Source organism: Lycorma delicatula, chromosome 2 (genome assembly GCF_047948215.1).
Source record: "Lycorma delicatula isolate Av1 chromosome 2, ASM4794821v1, whole genome shotgun sequence".
Classification (NCBI taxonomy): Eukaryota; Metazoa; Arthropoda; class Insecta; order Hemiptera; family Fulgoridae; genus Lycorma; species Lycorma delicatula.
Genome location: NC_134456.1, coordinates 167,433,339 through 167,454,083, shown reverse-complemented (window position 1 = coordinate 167,454,083; position 20,745 = coordinate 167,433,339). Strand labels below are relative to the sequence as shown.

The window sequence follows — 20,745 nt, the reverse complement described above, 5'->3', positions numbered from 1 at the left end:
TGTAGAATTTTGAGATGAGTAGAGAAAAAGTCTCTGGCATAATCTTGAAAAGAAATAAACTAGGGTGCCTGGCTATATATTAAGACATCAAGGTTTAATTAATTTGGTAAGAGAAGAATCCATACGTAGTAAAAAATATAAATGAAGGCAAGGATTACAATATTAAAATCTTTAGACGATCGTGTAAGTGTTTTGAGACAGATGTTTTATAAGAGATCGAGACAGAATAGAAAAGAACGAAGAACATCAGACCACAGATGACAAATAAAAGAATGTAATCTACAACAGAACTCATACTTAGAGCAGAAAGTTTTCCTCATTCTATAAGATTTAACGATAGTAAAACCAATATTCTACACTAATATGTCTGATAAATTCTCTTAAAACACATATACGAACACATTCAAACTATTCCCTATAGCAAAACTCTTACTTACTGTGATTCTCCTTCTTGTTTCACAATCCATATCTTACTTCACCAGTAAAAGTAACATAAAAGTAATAAGCAAAGTAGAACACAAACGGGTAAACAAATAAATAAATAATCATCAGGGATTAAATAAACATTTAATAATATCAACAATACAGAATGAATTTAAATGTACAAACAAATCATTACTTCAGTCTTTTAAAAAGAAAAATAAGAGCAATTAATGATAACAAATAACATCATAAAACAAACCTAAACAGATACTTTGTTACACATGAAGCTATCTGTGTATTAATTATAATTATAAATAACAATAATAATAAGAACTGGATCAATTTTTTATATTTAAAAGCAGTATGTAATTCAATGGTTATGGCATAGCAAAATGACATAAACTTCAGAACTTCATGAAGTGCTAACTTCAGAGCTTGCACTTCACAATCAAAGCTATGGTGAATCTAAGGATAAATTGTTTTGTAAGAAATAAGAAACAATATCATAATTGCTCACAATACATAGATTGTGTGAAAAATAAAAAAAATACTTTACAAAACATTATGTATATTTAACAAACAAAATAAAACAGAAGTCAAGAGCCAAGAGTTAAATTTTCAATATAACAAAATAGATCAAATTTTACCCAAGGCTAACTAGATTTTTTACTTTTACCAAAGAATTGAATGCAGCGTTTAATTAGTTACTGGAGCAACTAAACAATAACCTTAAATAAGTTGCGCAACTAAACAAACACCTTTAAATTCATCTTGTAATTAATAAAATATAAACTAACCTTTGTAACAAAATACATTACAACCACCAATGAGGATCTGACTGAATAGTTTACAATATACTTTAATACTCCTTGAGCCACAAATTAATGGGATAAGTAAATGTTTTCCTTACAGAAAGCTGAGCTTGTTCTTGGGCGGCAATTTTTTAATGTTTACAGAAAAAAACAATTTAACTCAAACATACATTTAGGCTGCTTAGCAAAAACTTGTTTAACAGTGATGTGCAGCATTCATTCATAGGAAAGATAAGAAATTTTGCGCTAGATGGGCATCCAAGCAGAGGGACTTCAAAATTCTCCCTTTGATTGGGCCTGTTAATCACTTTCATGATCTCTTTATGCTTACCCTTTTCCACTTTTCACTAAACACCAATTAAATCCTTACTAAGAATGTAGGGTCATTTGAGCTACAACTTAGTTTGTGAATATATATGTGTATGTATGTATATATATATACACACAAGAAAAGTGAAGTTGTGTTGTTAAAAATTTTGTGGTTGTTAGGGTTTATGTTTTCTAAATTTTTAAGTTTTTATTTCTTTTTTGTTTTTGTTATTCGTAGATGTAATTATAGAATTATATACCGACTTACTGACTGAAGATGCAGGATCCCGCAACAGTTAACTATTGGTATTAGTTTTTTTTTAGGGTTTTCTCTTACTGTGTTTGGTGGTTAAGTTGTTGCTTATATATATGTATTTATTTATATACATATTTATTTATTTATTATACATATTTATTTATTTATTTATACGTATTTATTTATATGTATTTATTTATTTATATACATAGTTGATAAGTATTTTTTTACGTTACATAGTGAGTGTTGTTGTAATGAGCCATGAGCCACCATACAAAACCTACGAAGTAAACAAATTCCTTTTTGGTACTTCAACTTTCCATTCCTTAGAAAAAAAGAGGAGGTAATTTTATTAGTAAACTACAAAAAAAATATAAATAAGTCTGATGATCTTGTATATATATTAGTGGCACAATAAACTACAGTTTACGGTAGTGTTTCTTAAACTGTGTTCCACAGAAGCCCAGTGTTTCGTGATCACTCAAGGGTTTTGCAAAACTTATGTGCTTTTTTTCATAACATTCAAGACAAAACAATAAAAATTAATGCTCCACGAAATTAAAAAATAGAATCCCAACTAACCATTGCTTCCACTAGCTTATGCTGGGATTTTTTTATAACATTGCGCCAAAATCCTGTCTACACATCAGGCGTTTAAGTGTGCGTGGTTTCCTGCTTACATTATCGAGGGCATTATTTAGGCAAGGTAATTTACACAGTAATCTTTAAAATCCATAAGTATATTAATGTGTTCATGCAGGTATGTATACGTTAACTAACCCATTTGTGATTTTAATATGTGGTCATTAGCATGGTTCTGAAAATATATGAGTAAAACCATAAGCGCTGCAAAAGTAATCACAAATATCATCTTTGCATTCGACACAACCTCAAAATGAAAACACTATCACCAACAATGGAGTTGAGGTAACGTTTTCATTGACAAAGTATAGTCTGGGTAATAGAGCTAAAGATGATGAAATGATTTCATTTTCTGTTAATAGGTTTTACCCATGATAATTAAGAATTTAATTAATGCTATCTATCATAAATTCAGTCAAATTCAATTACATTTACAACAAAATAAATGAAACAGTCACTTGTCAATGTGATATATATTTTTTTATTTTAGGTGTTTACCTAAACTGAATTGATGTTGTTAAACTCAACTGGTGTTGATAAACTGTATTGATTCTGTATTTGAAGTTTTAAAACCCAGAAATTGTATTAATAGTGTGTTTGTATTTTATATTCCGCTGTTAATCATATTATCAATGCCAGTAACCAAATAAACTTTATTCCGCCTTAAAAGGTGGCTGTCACACTATCTTTTGCTTTAAAATAATTTTCAAAATTTTGTTACAGAATGGAAAGATGGTTATTAAATATATAATAGGTATAAATGTTTAATTCTTTAAAATCTGACTTTTCGAATTCTGTGATGCATTAAAATCAAATAATTACCAATAAACTTTAATTTACTATTAATTTGGTTAATAACTAAAAACAATTACGTCTTACTTTTTAATCCTTGAGTAGTCGTGTGGATGACAATAGTCATCCATCCATCCCTCATCTTTTTTTTCTAAATTAAAACTATGTGCAGACTGAAATATGAATCTTCTTTAATGAAGTCTGTTAAAAAGGGAAGGAAACATGTGACTAAATTATTCAGCTCCTTAAGATTACACAAACTGAAAAATTAAAAAAAAAAAAAACTGGTACTAAAAAAGATAACTCACTGTTATAAATTACATTCGTAAGGTCAAAAAGAAATTAATTACACATATTTCTAAAAAAGTAATTTTTCTGAATATGGTATCAAACCTGATCAGAGGTGTGGATACAAATGAATTGTAATAATCAAACTTGTGCAATGGTACTCATTAAAAAAAAAAATTGCCCAAATTTTATACAGTACAAACTCCTTTTTGCTTTTAGTTTCTGTCAAGACAATTCTTGCCAAACAATCACTAAAGCCCACTTATTAAAATATAATAGATATATTATTTATATAAATAATGTATTCATTCCATTCGCATTAAGTAAGGATAAAACTATATAAAAACAAGTGAACAAAATATGAAAGCACCACTAAATTGTATGAATTATTAAGTAGTAGAAGAAAGTTACAAGTGTAAATTAGAAAATACAAAATTAGGGAAACAAAATCCGTGACATTCGTATTCAAAGGATTACTAATAAAATATTTATTAATATTTAAAGTAATCATTAAGATTAATGTGTAACTATAAACTTGCATTAACTTATTTGCTGCATATAAAAAAAATAGAAAAATACAATATTAATTTAATAAAATGATGTTAACAATATCAAAAAAGACTATTAAATCTTTACTGAGTTATGTCAATATATTGAAACAAGATCAGTAATGGACCTGAGTAATGGATTCCTTCCAATTAAGAAAAAAGTATGAGAAAATATTAATGAAAGGAATCCAGAGTGGTACTAAAAGGAATCCTTTCCTCCAGCTAACAGGTCCATTTAACAATCGCTCTTTGTTATACTGCCTGCGGCACACCAACAGCTGTTGTTTGATGAGAAGGGTTACCTGACTGTAACAGGAATTCATGGGAAAATATAAGGGATGATGGGAATTCTCATCCTTCAATAGGGTATTATATAAACACTGCTGGGACTAATGGGACGTTTGTATGAAGTGATTATAAGCGAGTGCGGCGAGGTGTGTTCAACATGATTGTAAAATGGTGTTATCAGTCAGTGTACAGCAATGAGTAAAGTAACATCACAAGCATTTCAGTGTGGACTCTGGGTGACTGTAGGAAGTTTTTCGGTGAGTAATTGGAAGGCAATTGTGAAAGTGACGGTAATAAATACACTCATAAATTGTTAAGAGTGTTTCTTGTAAACAGGAAAGATATTTGCAGTGAATGGAGTTGTATGAACCTTGACTTGTTTAATTTTATCTTGTTATTAAACAATATTAGGTGTTAATATTACCGATCACTGAAGTAACTATAATATTTTGGGTTTATTATAATATTTTTCCAATTGGACTGTATTCTGATTTTTATGATGTAACTACCTTTAAATAAATCCTGTCCTTATTTTACTATTTATATGTAATTTATCGATTATTGTTATTTATTTCAGTTTTTTATTATTATTATTATTGTCATTATAAATATTGATGAGGAATAATATGGATCACCTGTTGCTACAATTGAGTATTAACAGAGTTGTTGAATGGGCAAACTGCAATTGCATGCCTTTAAATTTACAGAAGACCAAACATTTGACTTTATCTCGCAAGATGTCGAACTCTGTTTTCAGCTATAGAATTGGTGCACACGCTATTGCCGCTGAAACATCAGTTGAGGACCACGGGGTTTTATTTGACGTGAAATTGTATTTTCACAAGTATGTTAATCAGATTGTCAATAAAGCACGCCAGGACCTTGGGTCTTATCCTTTGGATTTGTGGTTGGTGAACATTTCCACTTGCAATCTTTTATACAAATCTTTGGTGAGAAGTCGTTTGGAGCACTTGACCATAATGTGGAATAATACACAAGCTTTAACCACTGATCGGGTTGAGGGTGTTCAGAATAGATTCTTGAACTGGGTTGTTTTAAGCTTAGAGATTGTTTTGTCGACACTGGTAGAGAGGATATGTTGAGGCAATTAGACCTTTCGAGATTGTCCAATAGAAGAACGTACTTTGATTTGATTTTCCTTTAACAAAGTTCTACACAATAAACTTCCAACGCATTACCAAGTTGTCTTACGGAACCAGGTCAGATCAGTGAGGTCTTTTAGTTTGTGACGCTGGTTGGTTTACTGTGTCTCCGATTGAGCAGTGCACCAGCATTGCAGTGAAGTTTCAGGATAAGATAAGCTTCTGGGAAGATGAGATGAACTTTTCTGAAAATTTGAGATGATTACATAGTGACGGATTATCATCCTTGGAGGTCTAGTCACTTATTGGATTGATTTAGTCACTTGCCATGTTTGTCCATCTGGGATGCTAAGGTTACACTAGGGGTGGTGGAGGCGAAACATGAGAATGAAATTAAGAAATTCTTATGTTTATTATTTAACTTTCATCATAATTATGATGAAAGTTACGTTCATTTTTATGAATTTGTAATTATTGTTATTTTTAAAAAGATTGTTATTTATAAATTGTTGTTATTTTTTAATGTATATGTATTGTGTTCTGAATTTTGTATATTTTCATTTAGGAGTTTTTTGATAAAAATGTAAATTGTTAAATGTGAGATTGTGTTATGCATAAATGTTTATCTGCATTATTGTGTGATAAACAAAGGCATTTTGTAGCTATTCTATAGCACAAACTAAATAAATAATTAAATAAATTATTATTATTATTACTAAACACTTATGTACATGCTAACTTGTTATTGATTTGTATCATTTATCATATGTACTAGTTCCAACACTCGTTATACTTGTAACATGTATCATATATGTCCTGTTTCTTTTTCTATTTTTTTTTTTTTTTTTTTTTTTTTTTTGGTGGAATGTGTTTAATTAATGATTGCATTTGTTGTTGTTTTCAAATTATTGTCAAATTGTTTAATTCACTTTTATTATCTATTTTTTGACATCATATAATAATATGAAAATTATATCTGTTATGTTTTGGATTATTATTATTACTATTATTAACATCATGTTATGCATAGATTCATTATTTACATTTATTATTACTTATGTATATGTAAACTTGTTATTTATCTATATATGTTAATGTTGTATGGTCATTATTAGTTTTTGTGTTCAATATACAATACACAAAGGTTCAAGTAGCTGTTCTATTGTATTAAATAAATTTAAAAAAAAATTATTACTACTGATTTGCCTTACGTTCTTAAACTAATAAATTGAATTTATAGAAACATTTGTATTAGTAAGTCTCTCGATATCCTGGTTGAGCCATGAACAAGTGACAATATACAGAGAAAAGCATATATACTCATAAAATATTATTTATTATAATTAAGATTATTAATATTATTTATTATAATATTATTATATTATATAATTAAGATGAAAAAGTAATCTAAAATTTCTTATAGTAGCATTTTTCAAATTTAAAAGCTTATAGAGACTTAAAGGCTGCTTAAAACACCTGTTAAATCTTATGAATTATGTCATTTAAGCAAACATAAAATCAGAACAATCTTGATGATCTAGAGATCATATTAGTTCAATCATGCAATCCAATCCAGCTACTCAAGCAGTAGCATAGAGAAAACAAGCGTATATTTTATACATAACATTAATGGCCTCCTTAACATGCTACAATTACATAAGAAAAGTTACTAATCTAAAAAAAAAATTAATTACCAAATTAATTATTTTCCTGAAAAAAAAAATTTAAAAGACCAACTGGACAACCAAGTTAACTTTCAATTCATATGAAATACTTGGATAATATAAATATCAAGCAAACAAACCTTAAAGGATGTTTCTACCAAGCAGAGAAAGTGCTCCTGCATGAAATTTTAAACATTTTTATTAATTATAATTATACTCCTTTAGGTTTGATTTTACCCTATGATCATCTTCATTATTATATTCTATCAGCAAGTAAATTATAAAAACATTTTCCCCAATGGGGTATATAATACCATTAAAAATTTTTAATAAGTTATAATTTTGTCATTTTAATCAACTAAAAATTAATATGTTTGGTTGCAATACATCCTGAATGTATAGATTTTAAAAATGTTTCTAAAAGATAAGGTGCAGAATCCAATTTAAAATTCTACAAAATGTGTGTGTCAGATAAAAAAGTTATCACAACTTTATATTCAATAAATTTTCTCCTTCAAAATTTTACTAAAAACAGTCGAAAAGTGAAAAAAACTAAGTTTTTTTCAAAATGAAAGTCAAAATTTCAAAAACATTTTTAGTGAAAAAGTGTGGCAGGCTATCCCTGATAAGACCAAGCTAGGACTTCGATTCTGAGTTAATACAGGCAAAATCAAGTATCATTGAAAACCAGTTTGGTTTCTTGCTTAATGGTCGATAAATCAATTGTATTTGAAAACCAAAATACCAACAAAAAGTTATATTTCGAGCAATATACCAAAAAAGGTTAACTATATACATGCATACAGTTTAATATAAGTAATGTCTGTAATACAAATTATTGATCCAGTTCAAGTTAACTGATAATATACATACTAACAATTATATTTTCTAATAATTAACAGTTTAATGTAACACAATGACCAGTGAAATTAAAAAAATTAATGACTAATTTGGTATTAGCCTGTAGTCACAACAATAATAAATAAATATTTCTTAATTTCAGATTTAATCATATCTTAAAAGTGCTGGCTAATTACACAATCTTATAAAATGACTAAAACTGAAAGAAACAATTTTGTAAAGAATTATAACTAATAATACTTTTTGATTATTAAACCAGAAGACGAAACATTCAACTGGTTAACAATAATGATCTTTGCAATAATAATAATAATAATAATAATAATAATAATAAACACTAAAAAAATTACAGAAGCTTCATTCTAATAAAATAATAAACTAAAAAATAAATAATAAAAAATTAGATATGATGTATCAATGTATTTAATACTCAACTAAATTTTAACTTTAAAAATTATTATGAATATACACACAACTCATACAAAAAGATGTCTTCTACTAGAGAAATTACAAAATAAAGGCTCTTAATGTGTCAGCACTACGTGAATTAATGTTGTTTTCCGTTTATAGTAATGCACATAGTAGTAATGCACAAAGCAGATTATTTAGAATTAGATTTATATAAAATAGGTAAATGGGTGTGTGGATACAAGTTGATAAATGTAAATAATACGTTTACAATTATCTAAAGCAAACCCAAGAAATATATTTTTTAATATCATACAGAAACAGAATACAGAATGTACTTGGCACACTTTGAATTTTAGGTATAATCAAAACTGAAGTTTTAAATGAACGCAAAACATGAATCATGATATTTTTTACATCATGTTTTCTTACCAAAAAATGACATAATTTAGATTTTTTCATTTACTGGGCAAAAACTAGTAGTCATCCATCATATCATCTAACAACATACCTATTTCCACGTTCAGTGAAATAATAGATCAAATGAATCAGATTACTTGTTTTTTCTCATTTTAACTTATGTTGGTACACTAAACAAGAGAAAACATAAAATACCAGCTGAATTCCTTACAAAAAAATGTGGAAGAAAGTTTATACAGTTTTACAAAAGACATTAAATAATTTAGCATGTAAGACAGCATTATTACTGATCAATTCTATGCATCATGATAAGTGAAGCCACTTACATGACCAGATACATCCACTTTTTCTGAAATGGTTTTTTTTTAAGTTTTTCATTAGGAAGTATAATAATGCATATTTTACTGACCTGTTGAGTTTCAACATTGGCTGTGTTATAGAAATAATTGAATAAGTAATATTATTATCAATTACTTTAAACCATTATTACCAGTGTATAATGGAATGTTTTTCAGATGTTATTACTGGAAATACATCTAGAAAAAGACATAATGAAGAGCTATGGAAAAGAACTATTACAAGAAAGTCTAGTTAGGTAAGGTTATTTGTAATAACTTACAATACATTAGTATATTCAATTAAAATTTTACAGCTTCCCTGAAAGTTTTAAATTCTGAGTGTTACAATATGTTTAATATCAATGTGTAACAAATTATTTCAACAATTTGTTTTTTCTACAGAACCTTACTTTCTTTTGCAAGTATTTTCTCACTGGCTTGCCAAACCAACTATATGTCAGAAAAAAAGGAAACCAACTAAAAGTTCTGTGAAATAACATTCCAAGACCAGAAAAACTTTTACCAGAAATTTTACACAGCAGGAAATGAAAAAAATATTCCAGAATAAACCAAGATTACTTTATTTTAAAAACAAAATTTTTTTGTTCCAAAAAGAAATTGGATAGTGTCTTATGACAAAGGGAAAAAAGTATGACTATAGTATTTTATTAGTAAAAAGAATCACAGAGATCAATCAAGTTTTCCAGCAGGTATTTTTGAATATTCCATGTATATCCAAAAATAGAGTAGTCAGTAAGTATTTCAAATCTGGACTGATGCATATCAGTCAGAACATAGTGGAGGAGACCATAAGTTAAAAATGTATGAAATGAAACAAATTGCAGTCATTGAGTATATTAAAAAATTCAAAGCAATTGAGAATAATTACTGTTGCAGTCTGATTGTTGGGTATACCTAAGTGCTAACCTAAATACTAAAAAGATCTGGTGCGACTGTGATTCTGAAACTGCAGATCCATTTAAAAAAGTAAAACATTCATACCTCCATCACATTCACAGAACAAAATTTTATATGGGCTTTGGATCTCCCAGAACAGATGAATGTACAACTTGTCTTTCTGTAACAAAGAACTGGAAGACTTAAATGAAAAGAAAAATCTAATTTGTGAAAAGAGAGCACGTTCTTTTAAAATCTAAAAATGTTTACAGTTTACTGCAAGAACCTTATAAGACTTCCCTTTGATTGCCAAAAAACCAAGGTTCTTCATTGCTTAAGTGAACGCAGTGCCTACTACTAATGACAGATTTATATGAACAATTTAACAATGGTGCTAGGTCACTCTAGGGCTCCTCAAACCAAAAATAATTATTTCATTTCATTGCTCTAATAAGAGCAAATACTCAAAAACTTCCAAAGAAATTGGATCAGGTGTATACCATTGTTTATTAAACTGGCACATTCCTAAACATGTTACAGTACTTCACTGGTATCAGATGGTTGTGGAGGCCAGTAAAAACACAACTATTATGTGTATCATTTCAGTCTGATTATTAAACTATGCATCTGCAGTGTTACAAACAATGGAATAGTTTTTCCTGTTGTGGGCCATAAATTCTTACCACTGAATTGTGTGTTCACTCAGATCGAACAGGAAATAAAAAATCAACAAATTCTATCTTACACCCACACGATTATGTAAAAATCTTTTCAAAACATGGAACTGTAGTCCATTTATGTGATAAAATATATGATTGGAAAAAATCAACATAATTCAGAAGTTGCCCGGTAAGTGGCATTTTCATTTTAAATCAATGAATATTTTATTTTAAAAGAAATATAAAGAAAGACCAGTGTAGTAACCAAAGGAGAGTAACATTATGTTTCTAATTCAGGTAAATTCAGATCTATTTGGAAAAATGGATGTACAATCACGAATTTGAAAATACCAGAAGAAATCAGGAGCTGAATAAAAAAACTTTCTCTTTCAAAATTAATTAGAGATGTCACGAAACTGCTAAAAAATATTTTTGGGGATGACTGGAAGACAATGGAATTGTTAACATTTTATAAAAACTTAGCTGAAAGTGAAACAGCAGATAATCAAGCCATTCTTCTGGGAAATGTTAATACTGAAGTTGCATGTGAAAATATGGAAGAAATTGAAGATTTAGTGATTTAATTTTATCTGAATTAAAGAATATATTGTTACTTTCATTACTATGAGTATATTTCTATTCTTTAAATTTTTAAACAATTCTTTTATGCAATTTTCAAACATCTTTTTTTCTTATTTTTTGTTAATTATTGTTATCTTTGAGTTTTTATTATTCAACAGACTAGTCTTTATTTTTTGTAACCTATTTATAGTTATTGCTTATTAAATCAAGTTTTATGCAATCATTTTAATATTTAGTTTATTTCAAATCTAGATGTATACACTTAAGTTAGATTCAAAACCATAAATAACCATTTCAATAACAAAACCAGATACATCCAAATAAAAAAACCATGAATAATTTAAAACTATTCATTTTTTAATGTTCATGTTTACTATGATTCAGCTATGACCAAATTTCAAAATTATGCTCAAAAATGAATTTTGGAATTATAATTTTTAAGACACATGTTTTTTGCCTTTCCTGAAAAAAAAGTAATACACTTGTATCTGGTTTTGCAACTACACAACTCAAGTGTGTCAGCCAGAAAAATACAGTCTCAGATAATAGTTTATTATAATTATTTTAAAAAATAGGGTTAACGGTTTAGATAAAATGTGCAGTAATTATTCTTGAATCTGTCTTATGAGGATGTGGCTTTGGTTTTGTTATTTAAGCTTATTGATATTAACACTGTCGATGCATATATTTTGCTTATCAAATGCAAAATATAAATTCATAAGGAAGACATTACAGTTATTTGAAAAAATTTGTACCAGAATTTGCAATATTTATACAGAATGAAGATTTTATAATTTGAGAATTTCTAGATTTAGATTTGGAATAAAGAGTTTTTAAAATAAAGGAAGAACCTCAGGGACCATCAATATCTACCAACAAGTGAAAAGATCGAAAGACCATCTTATCTGTCTTATCAGAAAAATAAAAAAGGACGTCTTTTTTACGCCATGAATGCAGTTTACATCCTTAAAAATTTAAGGATATTTAAAAATTATACTTAACTCATATTTAAAAATTTTCACATCCTTAATTTTACAACCTCCTTAATCTGTCTAGCAAAAAAATAAAAAAGGATGTCTTATTTATGCCACGAATGCAAACATTTTAGACATTTAGATTGCCTGAAAAAGGTTTGCATTAACTAATATGAAAAATCATTTACTATTGATTGTAAACATTATTAATGTTATCATACTTTTTACTTTGTAATAATTAAACTTGATCTTTGCATTAATCTTTATTCTTATTTGATTTATTATTAAACATTTTTTAAATAAATTAATTATATTTTATCTTAATGTATTTTAGATTGTATAAACTGATTTTACTTAATGTAGAAGTCTTTTGTATACTGCAGTTAAATAATAATAAAACAATATAAGAATATAACATAAAGAAAAAAATCCTGTTATACAATAATACAGTAATAAATCTATGAAAAATAAATAGAACAAATGTAAATTATAAGGAATTATATTGACGTCACCTCACCGCAATCATATATAGTATGTTAGTTATATCAAACATCGACGATCATATTGAGTAAAATGTTATAACAACATTTGCATTTTATATTTGTAATTTTATAATATTTTTATTTTTGTTAAAAATAAAACTATTGCATTAAATGTACTGAAAAAATATAAAGTATCAAATATTTTTTTAGAACTGACTTCCAGGAACATTTTAATTATGCTTTTGGTGATCCACAAATTGAAGTATTTATAACTTAAAAAATCTTTATCTGCCGAAGTAAAAGATTCTATTCTAGGTGAAAATATTCCAACAATAGCCAAAAACAGTCATACAATACACAAATTAAAAGTTTCTCTGTTATTGAACCATGCGAAAAGACTACTGCACTGATTTCAATGAATCTTTTTTTATTTTTTAAAGAGAAGCATACATGTAACAAAAAAACTAACATTATATATTAGTTTTTTGAAAAATGAATGAATTATGTAATTTTGAAAAAATCATCAATTTGTGAAACATGAAAAATTCTTCATTCAGGGGGTACTACTGCACAGATTTTGATGAAATTTTTTTTAGAGAATGGCTCAAAAAATTCTGCAAACTGAACTTCAAGAAGCATCCAGAGCTACCAAGACTGAAGATGAAACAAATAAGCATTGAAGAGTTTAAGCTAAATAACAGTACATGTGCAAGGTGTGCAAGTAACCGCTAGCAATACAACTACTGTGCTCAAAAATATGCTAAATGGAAATTACTGAAAGAGAAATTGCAATATATGTAGAAGAAAGATTATAGCTTCATTTGGATCTTTTTTGCTAAATCTTACTGATACAGATAAAGTTTTGATTTTTCTTGATTCAAAAATTTTAAATTCAGAAAAACATTTAATTATCCGACATAAATAAATATCTTGATGAGTACGTACGGTATTTCAATACACTTCATATATACTGAGAAGAACATATAAGTTCTCCTCAAATTTAGTTGCCTGTTAAAATTTTGATCAATGTTTTTCATTTACATTTTTTATTTTAAACAACTAATTTTTTCTACTGTCTGTATTTATAAAGTTTTTATCAAGAAAATTAAAAAGTTTTATATGCATCATGAAGTACAGCAAAAAAAAGGTATAAATGAAGTTAAAACTTTTCTCTTACATACATTAAGAGTCAGTATTCATCACCTTCATACTTTTATTGAGGACTATTGAATAACCCAAATTCAAATCACACTTGTATAAGCACTATTAAATCTGACAGAACATGGAAGGTTTGATAGTAATAACAGAATCTTGAATTGCAGAAAATTCAGTGATATTAGTCATTATCAATCACAAAAGGGTAATTTTTTTAACTCTGTGAAAGGAATTTTGCTGCAATTAAAAGGTTGTTACATAAGGCTGACAGACTGTACAGCAAAGTTATATATATTTTCATGATGTTAAATAAATAAATCACTTTTACAATTAAAGTGATTTTTTTTAATATATAATTTTTTTATTTGTTAGCTCCATGGAGCTTCATTAATCAATGCACTAAGAGATTTACAAAATGTAGAAAAACATATCATCTGCCCATAAGAGGAACATAAAATCAAAGATTTTACATTCCTCTTATGGGCATTAAGGTTTGATGGCTTACAAACAAGAACTGAAAAAATCGACAGGTTACCACCAATAAGAAACATTTTTAGAAAGACTGTCAAGCATATTATTGTCTAAGCAAGTATTTGATTCTAGATGAAAAATTAGAAAAAATTTTGCAGAAGGTGTGCTGCTTTTAAGTAGTACATTCCTAGTAAGCCAGGAAAACATGACATAAAAATTTTCTGTCTGGCCAATGCTAAAATGTATTATACAGTTAATTAAGAAATATACACTGGAAAATCACCTGACTAACAGTATAGTGTTAGTAACAGTCCTAAGGATATTGTTCTTAATCTTTCCTCATCTGTAGCTAACTCTGAGAGGAATAATACAACTGATGTTTGGTTTACAAGCTACAAATTGTTGAGGAGGAAAATGACTAAGTAGGCATGATTCATAAAAATAAGAAACAAATTCCAACAGAATTTTTCACATGTAACACAAGAGTGGTGAATTTATCAATTTTTGGCTTCAAGGAATTTTTCACATTGTTGTCATACAAACCGAAACCGAAGGACAACATAATTTTAATTTCAACAATGCATGATGATAATATTGACTGTAATACCTGCGATAAAAGGAAACCTGAGATGTTTGAATTTTACAATGCTGCAAAATATGGCGTAGACATGATAGATAAAATGAGTGCATTGTACAGTTGTGCTTGGAACACAAGAAGGTGGTCATAGTAGTTTTCTACAGCCTACTAAATACTGCTGAAATTAACACACAAATTATATACTATTTTAACAATATAGATGGCAACAACGGAATTTCCTGAGGAGCCTGGCCATATTGTTAATGGAAGATCATGTGAAAATACATTTTACATCAAATTACTTTCCAAAAAATTTGAAGAGCAAAATCAGATGTTGTAATATGAAACAAAGATAACAATCAGAACAAAAGTAACGATGACCCAGTAGAGGCTGTAAACAATGTTACAGGTAAATGAGTAAAGACAACAGGATGATACAAAACTTTTGTAGCAGGTGCAAAAATTTCATCAGCTGGAAACACAGTAAACTAATTTATGAAAATTGTGTTTAAGAAATTACAAGGAATGCAAAAAAATATTAAATTTACAGGAAATAAAATATATAATACAACTGAATATTTAATTTCAGGTAAATTAATTTTATGTGATTAAAATATATGTAATAATAATACGTAAAATATGAGATTCAATAACTAGATTCTGTTACAATTATTTTACATCTAAAATGTTTTGTAATATTGTTATATTAGTTTAGATATTACAATATCTAAATAAAAACAGACTTTCTTAAATATAATATATCAAATTCATTGGTACTCAATGTGGTGCCTAATAGACTCCATGTGACCAATCACATTGACAAAGGAAAGGTGACTACCGCAGTGTTAAAAGTTAACTCACATCATCTTACAGTTACTTCAGTCATCTTATTTTACTGGTTTAGTTATGAAGATGGACTCAATACCTGCTAAGAATTTAGCAGGAGCTTCAAGAAACTAACAGCAAAGAATTTGTAAATTTATGAAAGAAAATTAATAAATTAACAATTTGAACTACAAGTGGCACATTAATGCAAATTTCATGCTTGTGTATAAAAAGCAATGATTTATTTTATTTACTTTCTCAGGTACAAAGAAAAATAAAATTGAAGGCTTCTGTTAAGAGCCTACTTTGAATGAAAAATATTGAAAATTAAAATTATTTCAGATTGTTTCAGCTATTTTATTCTTCTAAATCATGAAATCAAGTTTCTTTAAAAATATTTATTAATCCTCAGCATTTCCCTGAGAAAAATATAAAGTTTCAAAAAAAAAATAATGTCCACTCTTTTCCTAGCAAAAACTAGTTCAGGATAAGTTTAATTTTGGCTAGAGAATGTATATCATCGTGTGGGGTTCTATCTGAAGGCAGGTTCCTTATGGCATGCTGTCTTCATCCATTTCTGTCCCAAGCCTTCTCCTTTGACCCCTTGTAGTTTCTAAGCTTCACCTCATTTAATAACTATCGTTTTTTTCCTCCCTTCCTTTCTTCTTCAAGTGATTTCCAATGCAGCTGTCCAAAGATTTCACTTCCTCTCACCACATGTCCAAATAGTTTTCTTTTCTTTCATATATTTCCATTAAGTGCTCTTTCTTCTTTAATCCTGTTAATTATTTCCTCATTCCTCACTTTACATCCTTCTCCAAATTAACATCTTAAAAGCCTCAATTCAGTCATTTCTTTCTTATCATCCTTGTTTCTCTTCCATACAACAAAACACTCATGCATAACACTTGACTAATTTTTTCCTTAACTCTAAACTTTTACTAGATAATTTCCTCTTAGTATGAAGAAGAGGAAATTATTTTTTCTGTACATAAATAAATAATTCATTGTTTTTAACAGACTTCAAAAAAGGAGATTATGTATAATATATATATATATTTTTTTGTGTAACTTTTTTTCTTATTAATCCAACTGAAGTAAATCTTGTTGCAATCGACACTGCTGCTTTTTGCAGTAGAACCATGATGCTGAAAAATTTTTTAAACACAGACCGACTTCAAAAAAAAAAGGAATAGTTAATGACAGTTTTAGTCCTGCTAGACGCAAAACACTCAATGCTAAGTGAGTTATAAAGAGAGAGAACCAATATTCCTTATTATGGATGAAGAATGGGAAGTTAAATATTTGTATGCAAAAAAACAAGGGGAAAAGTCTTTCTTACAAACATGGAACAAGGCATCTCACTTAAAAATCTAAAGAATCAATAATAGGAACGGCATAATCGATATGGTAAGTTTAGAGGTTACTTTGTCTTAGTCTGAACTAAAGATTGTTTATTCTCTTTACTAATTCTTCATATAGCATAAGTATATTTAATTTAAATTTAAAAGAAAAATCAGATTTAGTTTAAGTCCTAATTAAATTAAATTAAAATATAAAATATATTTAATTACAAAACCTTTTTATAATGATTTATAAAAAGTTTTACTCAAATTTAGCAACAAAACTTTTTAATCCTCAACCTTTAAATATTAAAAAAATGGTCAATAGGACTAAGTTTTTGAAAATGGATGGGGAATTCATATTTCAGCCGGATGATCTTCCTATAATATTATAGAATAAGTGTAAAAGAATTCTCCAAACTCTATTATTAATAACTTATCTACAATTGACCAGTAAATCAAGTGTTTTCTTATGTATTTTACTATAATAACAATGTTATTATATACAAGTTAAAGTTTATATTGTTTATATTGTACTGTATGTATTTATTTGTTTGTTTACTTATATATTTTGTAATTTACTATAATTATATTATTATTATACAAGTTCAAGTTTGTTACTGTGAGTGATTGTGTTACTGAAATTCTGTAACCAAATTAAAATTTTTTATAAAACTAAAAAAGAAAAGAATCTAAGAACATAATCTTAAAGATTGTGTAAATGTGTTAAACCAGTTGACAAACCTCCGGTTCTTTACAGCCGATTGGAAAATTCAGTGTGTTCCATCCCAGAGGTTTGGACTTTGGGATGTCTTCTTATCAATCCTTAACAAAAATATATGTAATAGATGTTAGAAGATAATGATCATTTAAAAAACGGATTAATAAAGATTTTTTCTATTTATTTTTTTTCACTTTCACGTGCCAACATAAAGTAGTAAAATAAACTGGGTAAACTGGAAACTGGAATGTGGGGATTTAATCCTTAGTCACATCTTCTTTACTAATTTTAATATCCCCATTTCTATAAATAATTTTAAATTGCTGTAAGTTTATATAAATATATGACAATAATATTCTTTCTTTAAAACATTATACGTTTAAACCAGATAAAATAATTTTAAACATATAAAATTATAATAAATGGAAAGAAAGCATATTGATAACCATTGGGCTTCACCATCTCACATCACCTTTTACTTTTGTGCGAGAGCTATTCTAATTTGTAATTCTAACAATTTCTGTTGAAAAAGACAGAAGATGAAAGTGTATAATGAAAATCGCTGATAGTGAAGACAGTTTCCTCTATCTGAAATTGAATCTGTTTCTATATGACAAGTTGTAAGGAACATCTTTCTCACTCTTACATTTATTTCATGGTAGGTATTATTGCAATATCCATGAGTAAAGTTCATCATGATTATAAATATTTCTTCGGTGAAACAAACAAAAATATGATGAAAAAAATTAAAGAATTACATCAAACCATAAATAAAATACCTCATAAGGTACATTTAAAACTATTAACAAAAGAAAGAAAAAACTAAAATAAAAATAAATTATAATACATTTATATGCATAATTAACAATTACTTCTATCCTTATCTATAGTACACATAAAAAATCTAATAAAAAATTCTTTAATGCATTATATTTTACATATAAAATGGTATATTAATATAAATTAATAATATTAGCTATTACTAATTTATTAATAATAATATAGGCACACAAGGAGATAAATATACGTAAACGATTTGACACGAATATTTGATTATAAGAAAAATGGCAATAAAATTTGTTTAATCATAATATAATCAATATTACCATCACTAACAAATGCAACATACAGATAACAAGAAAACTGTTTTCATGTACTGTTATTATAAATTAATAACATTAATGCTATAAAATATGGATTTAAAGAAATCTTTTTTAAATTATATATACATAATATATTAAACTTCTTTTCTTTTTTTTAATTTTTTATTACTTTGTTGTTAATATTATAAAAGTATAAAACATATACCTACTATGTAGCAATGTCTCCTTACATATATATATATATATAAATACTTTATATATGTACATATTTACTAACTGTACACATTTTTAAAACTAAAACTGTTACAAGTTTTAATTACTATCACATTTCCTTCAAGTCCTGAAATGAAAAACATGACAATTAGTTAAACTGAATAGAAATAAGCCATTAAAATAAAAAAATAATCATAGACACATTACAATTAATAAAATTACAACTATTAAGTGAAATTACTTAGTGTATCTCCAGACACAAGTTCTTGTTTATTATCTGGAAGGTAAATTCCAAAAATATTTCATACAATTGTTTTCAATTTTTTTACAATTTACATACAAGGTGTGTTTTTAAGTAAGGTCCGTTTTGAATTTGCCAGCTGTATACACAATATAAACAGATGGCACTTGCATAGCTCAGTTACTTCATTCTACAGTTAACTGCTAACTTCGCCATTTGTTGTTAGTTGTTTATATTCATCTATTTATAACAAGTGCTACAATTTGTGATCCCACTGAGTGTGAAGTACAAGGAGTAATCCGATTCTTGAGGACAAAAAGCAATTCTGCAACTGAAATTCACACGCACATTTGTGTTGTTTACAAGCCGAAGATTATGAGTGGCATTAAAGTACGATAGTGGTGCTGCTCATTTCGAGAAGGACAAATAAAAGTTCATGATTAAGAACATAACAGCCAGTTGTCAATGATAACACATGATTGACTGAAAAAATTTAAGAAAACCAGTGGTTATTGTGTCACAATTGACTCCAATGTTTCCTAATCTTCAAGTTATGAAGGTTTGACTGAAAAATTGTATGCCGGATGGATGCCAAAGATGTTAATGAATAGACAAGGAAAAACATCTTGCTGCAGTGCATGAATTTCTGTGGCATTCTGAAAATGAAGATGATGCGATGCATTGTTTGGTCAAATTGTTGCTGGAGATGAAACACAGATTTCTTATTAAAGGCAAAGCAGCAGTCAATGTCATGGGGGAACCATCACATCCTAGACCGAAAAAGTTCAAACAAGAACATTTGGAAAAAACTTATGGATACTATTTTTTGACAAAAAGACAATTGTCAAATTTTTTTAGTAACTATAAATAAAAAACAAACAACTTGGGATGCTATCCCGCAGGGTTTTGATTTTGCATGACAATGCCCAGCCACACATGGCAAAACAGACAGTAAGGCAACTGGAGAAATTCTGTTGAAAAATCTTCAATCATTCACCTTATAGTGCTGAATTAGCTTCCAGCAATTAATTTCTTTTTCTTTACCTTAAAACAGTGGCTTGCATCACAAGGTTTGACAATGATGAGATTGAAAAGTGATGTTACTGTGTGGTTTAAGTCACTGGTGATGTGGAATTTCTTGAATAGGGAATGAAGAAGCTAGTGAAAGGCTTTCAAAAATGTGTTGAAGTTGAAGGCAGCTACGTAAAAAAAATAGTAAAAAATGAAGTTTTTATGCATAAGGTTTGAAAACAAATTTTGTATACATCTTATATGGTTAATAGTGTTGATTTAAAGTGCTTTGTTGTTTAAAAGCAGAGGCACTGCAAATAATATATAGTTGACAGCTAA

General features: G+C 27.7%; 1 protein-coding gene across 7 annotated transcripts in view; it reads right to left on the bottom strand.

The window, feature by feature from the left end:
• Positions 1–550: 550 nt before the first annotated feature.
• The window catches only part of LOC142319415 (uncharacterized), a 137,518-nt gene continuing 117,323 nt past the window's right edge, over positions 551–20,745 (bottom strand). For 5 of the 7 annotated variants that reach the window (XM_075356669.1, XM_075356673.1, XM_075356675.1 and 2 more), the window contains 2 exons: positions 19,151–19,281; positions 551–3,494 (listed from right to left, as the gene is read on the bottom strand). The gene's annotated coding sequence lies outside the window, so the exon portion shown is untranslated. Of the gene's footprint in view, positions 3,495–19,146; positions 19,282–20,745 lie in introns of all 7 variants that reach the window. The other 2 variants (XM_075356672.1, XM_075356671.1) reach the window with 2 other exon arrangements.